This window comes from Armigeres subalbatus, chromosome 3 (assembly GCF_024139115.2).
Source record: "Armigeres subalbatus isolate Guangzhou_Male chromosome 3, GZ_Asu_2, whole genome shotgun sequence".
NCBI lineage: Eukaryota > Metazoa > Arthropoda > Insecta > Diptera > Culicidae > Armigeres > Armigeres subalbatus.
Genome location: NC_085141.1, coordinates 103,532,557 through 103,538,747, shown reverse-complemented (window position 1 = coordinate 103,538,747; position 6,191 = coordinate 103,532,557). Strand labels below are relative to the sequence as shown.

The 6,191-nt window shown below is 47.9% G+C and overlaps 1 protein-coding gene across 1 annotated transcript in view; it reads right to left on the bottom strand.

Moving 5' to 3' along the window:
• LOC134224766 (pyrokinin-1 receptor) overlaps positions 1-6,191 on the bottom strand; it is a 680,810-nt gene that overhangs the window by 673,438 nt on the left and 1,181 nt on the right. The window lies entirely within an intron of this gene.

Sequence of the window (6,191 nt, the reverse complement as noted above, 5' to 3'; positions counted from 1 at the left end):
TTAATCCTTTCTTCTTTATTTAATCTTCTTCCTTCTTTCATCTTCCTCCATTCTTTCTTTCTCTATTTTTCTTTTCTTCTCTCTCTTCTCTTCTTTTTCTTTTCCTTTCTTAATTTTCTCTTTTCTTCTATTTCTATTCCTTCTTTCTTTTCTTTTCATTATTCTTTACTTTCCTTCTTCTTTTTTTCTTCTTTTCTCTTCCTTCTTCCTTTCTTCTTCATCTTCTTGACTTCTTTCTTCCGCCACAAGCCCCTCGAAAACTGTGGCCCACAGTTTGGGAACCGTTCCGCCACACTATCATGGTTCGGTTCCCGGTGTCAAGTTCAAAATCGCGGATCAGTGACTTCGTGTCGTGACTCGCGGTACCTTCTTCGGCTTCCGACCGGTTATTCGACAGTGTGAAGGTGCGAACAACAAAACAAGTTTTTACGTCGTCTGCGTCGTTTCCCCGTTGCGCCCGGTAATCATCTGGGAAGCCCCGTTTGTTTATGGATTTTCGCCTTGTACACACATTCATGTTTGATTCGGCCGATGAGCATGCAGTTGGAAGATTTACTCATTAGATCGCGTGTTAGTTCTTCATACTAGACATTAAATGGCACTAAATTAAATGGCAAGAAGGGATAAAATGAAAACTTGAAATAATAAAAATGTAAATTCCTTAATTTAATCTATACATGTGTTTTGTGGCTCTTAATATTTGGATCAACTAAAACCACACTAACCAGACAGTGATGCTGACAGCATAACTTAAAAAAAAGCTTTACGATATTCTATGAATAAATGATACTAATTTTTGTGATTTATTTAGCAGCGAGCACGCATGTTAGCAAAAAGAAGCGACAAGATTAGTGCCAGCCAAATTTCTATTGGCGCCGTAGATTCTATCTCAAACGCGCGAATGACACTCGCCCAGATTCCATTCATCCGAAAAGACCAATCGTCCAAAAAACCACTCTTCCTAATCAACAAAATATATGGAATAAAATTGATTGACATAATCAAACATGATTACGAAATGGTGAGTTGACATCTGGGCCGAGGCGACAAACATAGCCCTGGTCCTCACAAAATCCAACTCTCACGCTTCCACGGGCTGCTGCCAATGACATAGACCGTCAGTAAGGGTTGCGTACTTAGCTGTGTGTAGGTAATGAGCACTGTTGTCCTTCTGACATCAGCAGAGTGAGGTGGTGCGACCTGGGAGGGCCTGCCTAGGATGTGATGGGGTTTGACAGTAGGCTCTGTTGAACTTCTATAAAAAGCTGCATGTATCCGCAAAAGCTGGCCATATTCGAGTGACCGTGTGCCGCCCAAAGCGCACTAGCCCAGTCTGGAGTGGAGGGACTCTAATCAAACCTGCATGAGCGTCTGTTCCCCAGCTCGGCAGCTCGAAACAGTTCGATTTACTCAGAAAAGAAAACCGCCATATAATTCCATCCTACCGTTTGATGGAATGAGGGATATGGGACCGTAAATTGTGGTTACTTCGTGATTGATCATAATCTTGATCTATCTGTTTGCCATAATGGTCTCTATACGAATGTGTGAAAAATCATGCTCAAAAAAAGGAATCGTATAGTGCGTTGACCCGGGCAAATGCTCATTTATTTAATAATTATTTTGCCTTCTGCGTGATTACCCTGCTGCAAGGCGTCCTGGAGGACGTCAACTAATCCAGTGAAGTAGCATCCAATACCGTGCTCAAGCGGTTGACTAGACTCTCGACGACCTTGGATATCTAAGAGGTCAGTGAGATAGGCCGATACATGTAAGCATCCCGAGAGGAGACGCTGTTCTTCGATAGAAATTACGTTGAGTCTCCGGAAAAGGCTTGGTCGGACCTGGCTTGATTGACGAATCAAGGAATAAGATATTCGCGGTGGATGGCAGATATATAACAACGTACTATCGTTCATATAGTGATGTTAATGATCATCTAGTTTCAATATTCAGAAGAATTTCAAATCATGTTTGTCATCTCATTTTAATGGTTCTTATTGAATTAACTAATAACGGAGTTAGAGCGCTAGTTACATTAAATTAAACTAAATTATTGGAATTTTGTATCATTTAGTCTAAGCTGAAACTATATATAACTCCGTTACTAGTGGAATTTAAACAACGAACCATTAGGCAGAAGAAAACTTCGCACTAGAAGTCCACCATACAACATATTTTGAAAGTCAGCTTCTGGAATGTGTTATGGACAACACTAAATGATCGAACGCAAATAACTGAATGATCGTTAACATCCTTGCGTCCGGTCAAAAATACTTCCGCAACTTCTGTATAGTTCGAGCTTCATTCGTTCATAGAGCACTGTCTGATTGGGAGACCGCAAGTTTTTTTTCTTTTTAGCGAGAATGCATTTACACACTAACCCAGCATCGCCATCATTTCCCCAGGAACTATCTCCCAGACTACTTCTGGGGATGCCAGTACTTAACGTTCGCCATCTCGCTCACACAGGCACCCGTCCCATGCGAGTCTTACTTGGTGCTCGATCTATCGCACCCTCTAACACGCCCCACCTCTATCTTACCGTGTGATTCTGACTTGGATGCTCACCTCTTATATACCGTGTGAGTCTGACTTGGCTCACCCAACCACGTGGTACACGCTCATGCACTCCATGCGCACCTGCGCCATCCCCATGTGAGTCTGACTTGTGTGCTCACCTCGCGACGTTCGCACGTGAACAACTGCAAGGTGCTGACTTACGGTTACCGACGATAACCACCTCCGTCTTATGTTGAGCGCTCAGGCCTCTCGCACTCATCCAGTCCGCCACAGTGCTGATCGCGTGTTCTGCGGTTAGTTCTACTTCGGGATTGACCTTAGACCTCTAGGTTACATCGTCAGCAAAGCCGACGATCTTCACACCAGGAGGGAACTTTAGCCAGAACCTCTTACATCAGGTTCCATATACGGGCCCAGGATTGACCTTGCGACTCCTGCGGTAATGGGAACACTTTCTGACCGGCATCGGTCTCGTATAGCAGCACACGGTTCTGGAAGTAGCTTCAAGATCCGGACAGTCCCACCGGCAGGCTAAGCCGGTGTAACGAAACCGGATGGCATCCAGCTTGCGCTGTTGAATGCGTTCTTCACGTCCAGTGTCACCAACGCACAGTATCGAATTTCGCCTTTCCGTTGGATCGCTACCTCTGCAGTCTTTAGCACCGAGTTGATAGCGTCCACCGTGGACTTACCCTCCGAAAACCAAACTGGTTGCTCGACAGGCCATCCGTACCCTCTGCGTACGGGTGAGCCTTTGAGGATGATCCTCTCGAGCAGTTTACCCGTCGTGTCGATCAGGCAAATTGGTCTGCACGCCGATGGTCGCCCGGAGGCTTCCCTTCGGCAGCAGTACCAACTTCTGCCTTTTCCATCTCTCAGGGATACGGCATCATCTAGGGCATCTCTGCATAGCTAGCCTGAACAGTGAACATGTTCGGGTTCGCATGATCGCTGCTTTGAGTGCACTGTTTGGGACTCCATCGGGCCCTGGAGCTTTGTTCATCGCAAGGGAATTAGCCATCGAGTAACCTTCGTTCGTCACCGGAGCCACCATTCCGGCCACACTCCCAGCGCAGCGCCTTGCAACACAGGAGGAGGCCAGGACTTGTGGCCAGGACGGAAGAGTATTGATAATCCTCGCCAACCGGTCCCGTGACCGTTCGGGGGTGAAGAGCTCGCTGGTCTTGGCCATAACGATCCATAGGCGTCACCCCACGGATTCGCGTTGGCACCTCGCACAGGTTGTCGAAGCACGCCTCTTGCTGCTAATAATGGCCTTGTTAAGGGCAGTCTCGCAGCTCAAAACACTTCCCGGCGGACCGCTCTTTCTCCTCGGTGCGGTTCGTTGCTTCCCACGTCTAGCCTTGAGGCAGGCTGATCGTAGGGCTGCAATTCTGGCACTACACCAGTATGCCGGCGTCTCGCCATTTCTTGGCAGGGCTTTCCTCGGCATAGTAGCGTCGCACGCGCGTGATAGAACAGCTACCAGCGCATTCCCGCTTAGACTGTCGGTGTTGGCCTCCAGTACCAGGGCTGCGGTGAAAACTTCGCTGTCGAAGAGATTGGACTTCCACCCACGGACCTGGCAGGGATCACCCGCCCTCGGTTGCTGCACACATAGTTGATCCTGAAGCAAATTGCTAAGTGATCACTATGGTGTAGCCCTCGTCTACCCTCCAGTCCAGGTCAGAACAGACCGGGGCTGACAAACGTTACATCTATCCATGACTCGTCCCCATTCCTACGGAATCTGCTACTGGCTCCGTCATTGACAAGCACTGCGTCGAGTTTCGCAAGTGCCTCGAGTAACGCTTGTCCCTCTGATTGGAGCAGCGTCTGCTCCATTCCACTGCCCAAGCATTAAAATCTCCCGCTATAACGAACGAGCTTCGACCTACAAGATCGGACGATAGCCTGTCGATCATCTAGTTGAATTGATCCATTGGCCACCTTGGGGGGCGTAGCAGCTACAATAGAACACACCATTGATTGGCGATCGCGACACCCTCCACGGAGAAGTGTACAACCTATTGAGCTGGTACCTTCCTGACCTATACCGTCCGCCATCCAGTTGCCATTGTCGGCAGTGACGTTGTACGGTCGGACAGAAGAGCGACATCGGTTCTCGACTTCGAGACCGACTGCCACAGCAGTTTCTGAGTAGATGGCAGTGGTTCAGGTTCAGCTGTGTTACTTGCACGGTTTCACCGCCATAGTCTGAGATAGGCTTCCTGCGTACCAAAGACTCTCTAGACGTACAGAGGACGCTCGACCTCTGTGCCGCACTACTCTTTGACGGAGAGACGGCGGTCGTGACTCGTCCAGTTGGTTACACCGAGGGCACTTCGCACCCAACGACCTGACATGAGCGCCGTCACCCAAGACCTCCTGGCAAGCTTTTTAGTTATCGCTGGATTGCGCGCCACGCTTCAGTACCAAGATCATCTCACCGTTCTTGGTATGTCTGACGCTGCGCACATCCTGACACAGGGCCGATAGGGTATCGGCCACTGCAGCGATTTGAAGACATCAGCGTACTTGTCCTTGCGGTTTTCACCAGCAAGACCTCGCCTCTGTCTTCTCACCTTCGCAGGTCGAGGGTTTCGACTTCCGTACCCTACTGACCAGCTGCCAAGCATTTGCATCCTCTTCGGCGGATACCAATGGCTGGCTGGGGCCAGCTTGTGGCTCAGCAACTTGTGCCTGTTTAGTGCCTTTCACCTTCTTGCACACGCCTTCAGGCTCGGGCACCATCCAGGCGACGTTTCGCCTTAATTAGCGCGTTTGGGTCGCTTCGAGTTTGTGTCTTCTTGCCCTCACTGGCCGTAAGGGCGGAGTCGGTCGCCTTTTCGCCGCAGTAACACCGCTTGAGGAGGAGAGGGCTTTAATCTGATACCACTGCTTCAATGTCTTATGGAACGTACACAGGTCAAGCAGTTTGATAACATTAACTCCACTCTCGTTTATTCAAACATCCATCAGTTTCCAACAGCAAACGAAATCAATTTATTCGACCAACAATATACACGAATGACGAAGCAACTCGAGCACCAACCATCACAAAATATATGGTTTGTGCAACTAACTACAAATGCTCACATGTTGGCGAATCTGACTCCACCGACAACTCAAACCAAAATCAAACCGTTTTAATTTTTGCATAATGCAACGTACACACCAGCAGCAAGTTCGATAACATTGACTCCGCCCCACGAAAACGCTTCGGTTGTTGCTTTGTTTGAACGTGTGAAGTCGTTCGAACAACCATTTGACAGTTGGCGGCCGGTTGGAAAAATTAAAACGGTTTGATTTTGGTTTGAGTTGTCGGGGTGAGCCGGTTCCGAACATGTTTGAGCATTTGTAGTGAAGTTGCACAAACCCCCACATATTCTTTGATGGTTGGTGCTCGTTGGCGCTTCTGGTCGTTCGTGTGTGATATCGTGGTCGAATAAATTGATTGTTCGTCGCGTTGGTGAAATTTGATGGATGTTTGAATAAACGAGAGGTGGAGTAACTGTTGGTCAAACTGCTTGACCGTGTACGTTCCATTAGCTGTGACGTTTTTCACATTTTTTTACCTCATGCAACAGTTGAACAATATAGCTAGCTTATGCCATTGTGAAAATATACAAAAGCCCAATTATATTGATAATATTAACATTTCAGCA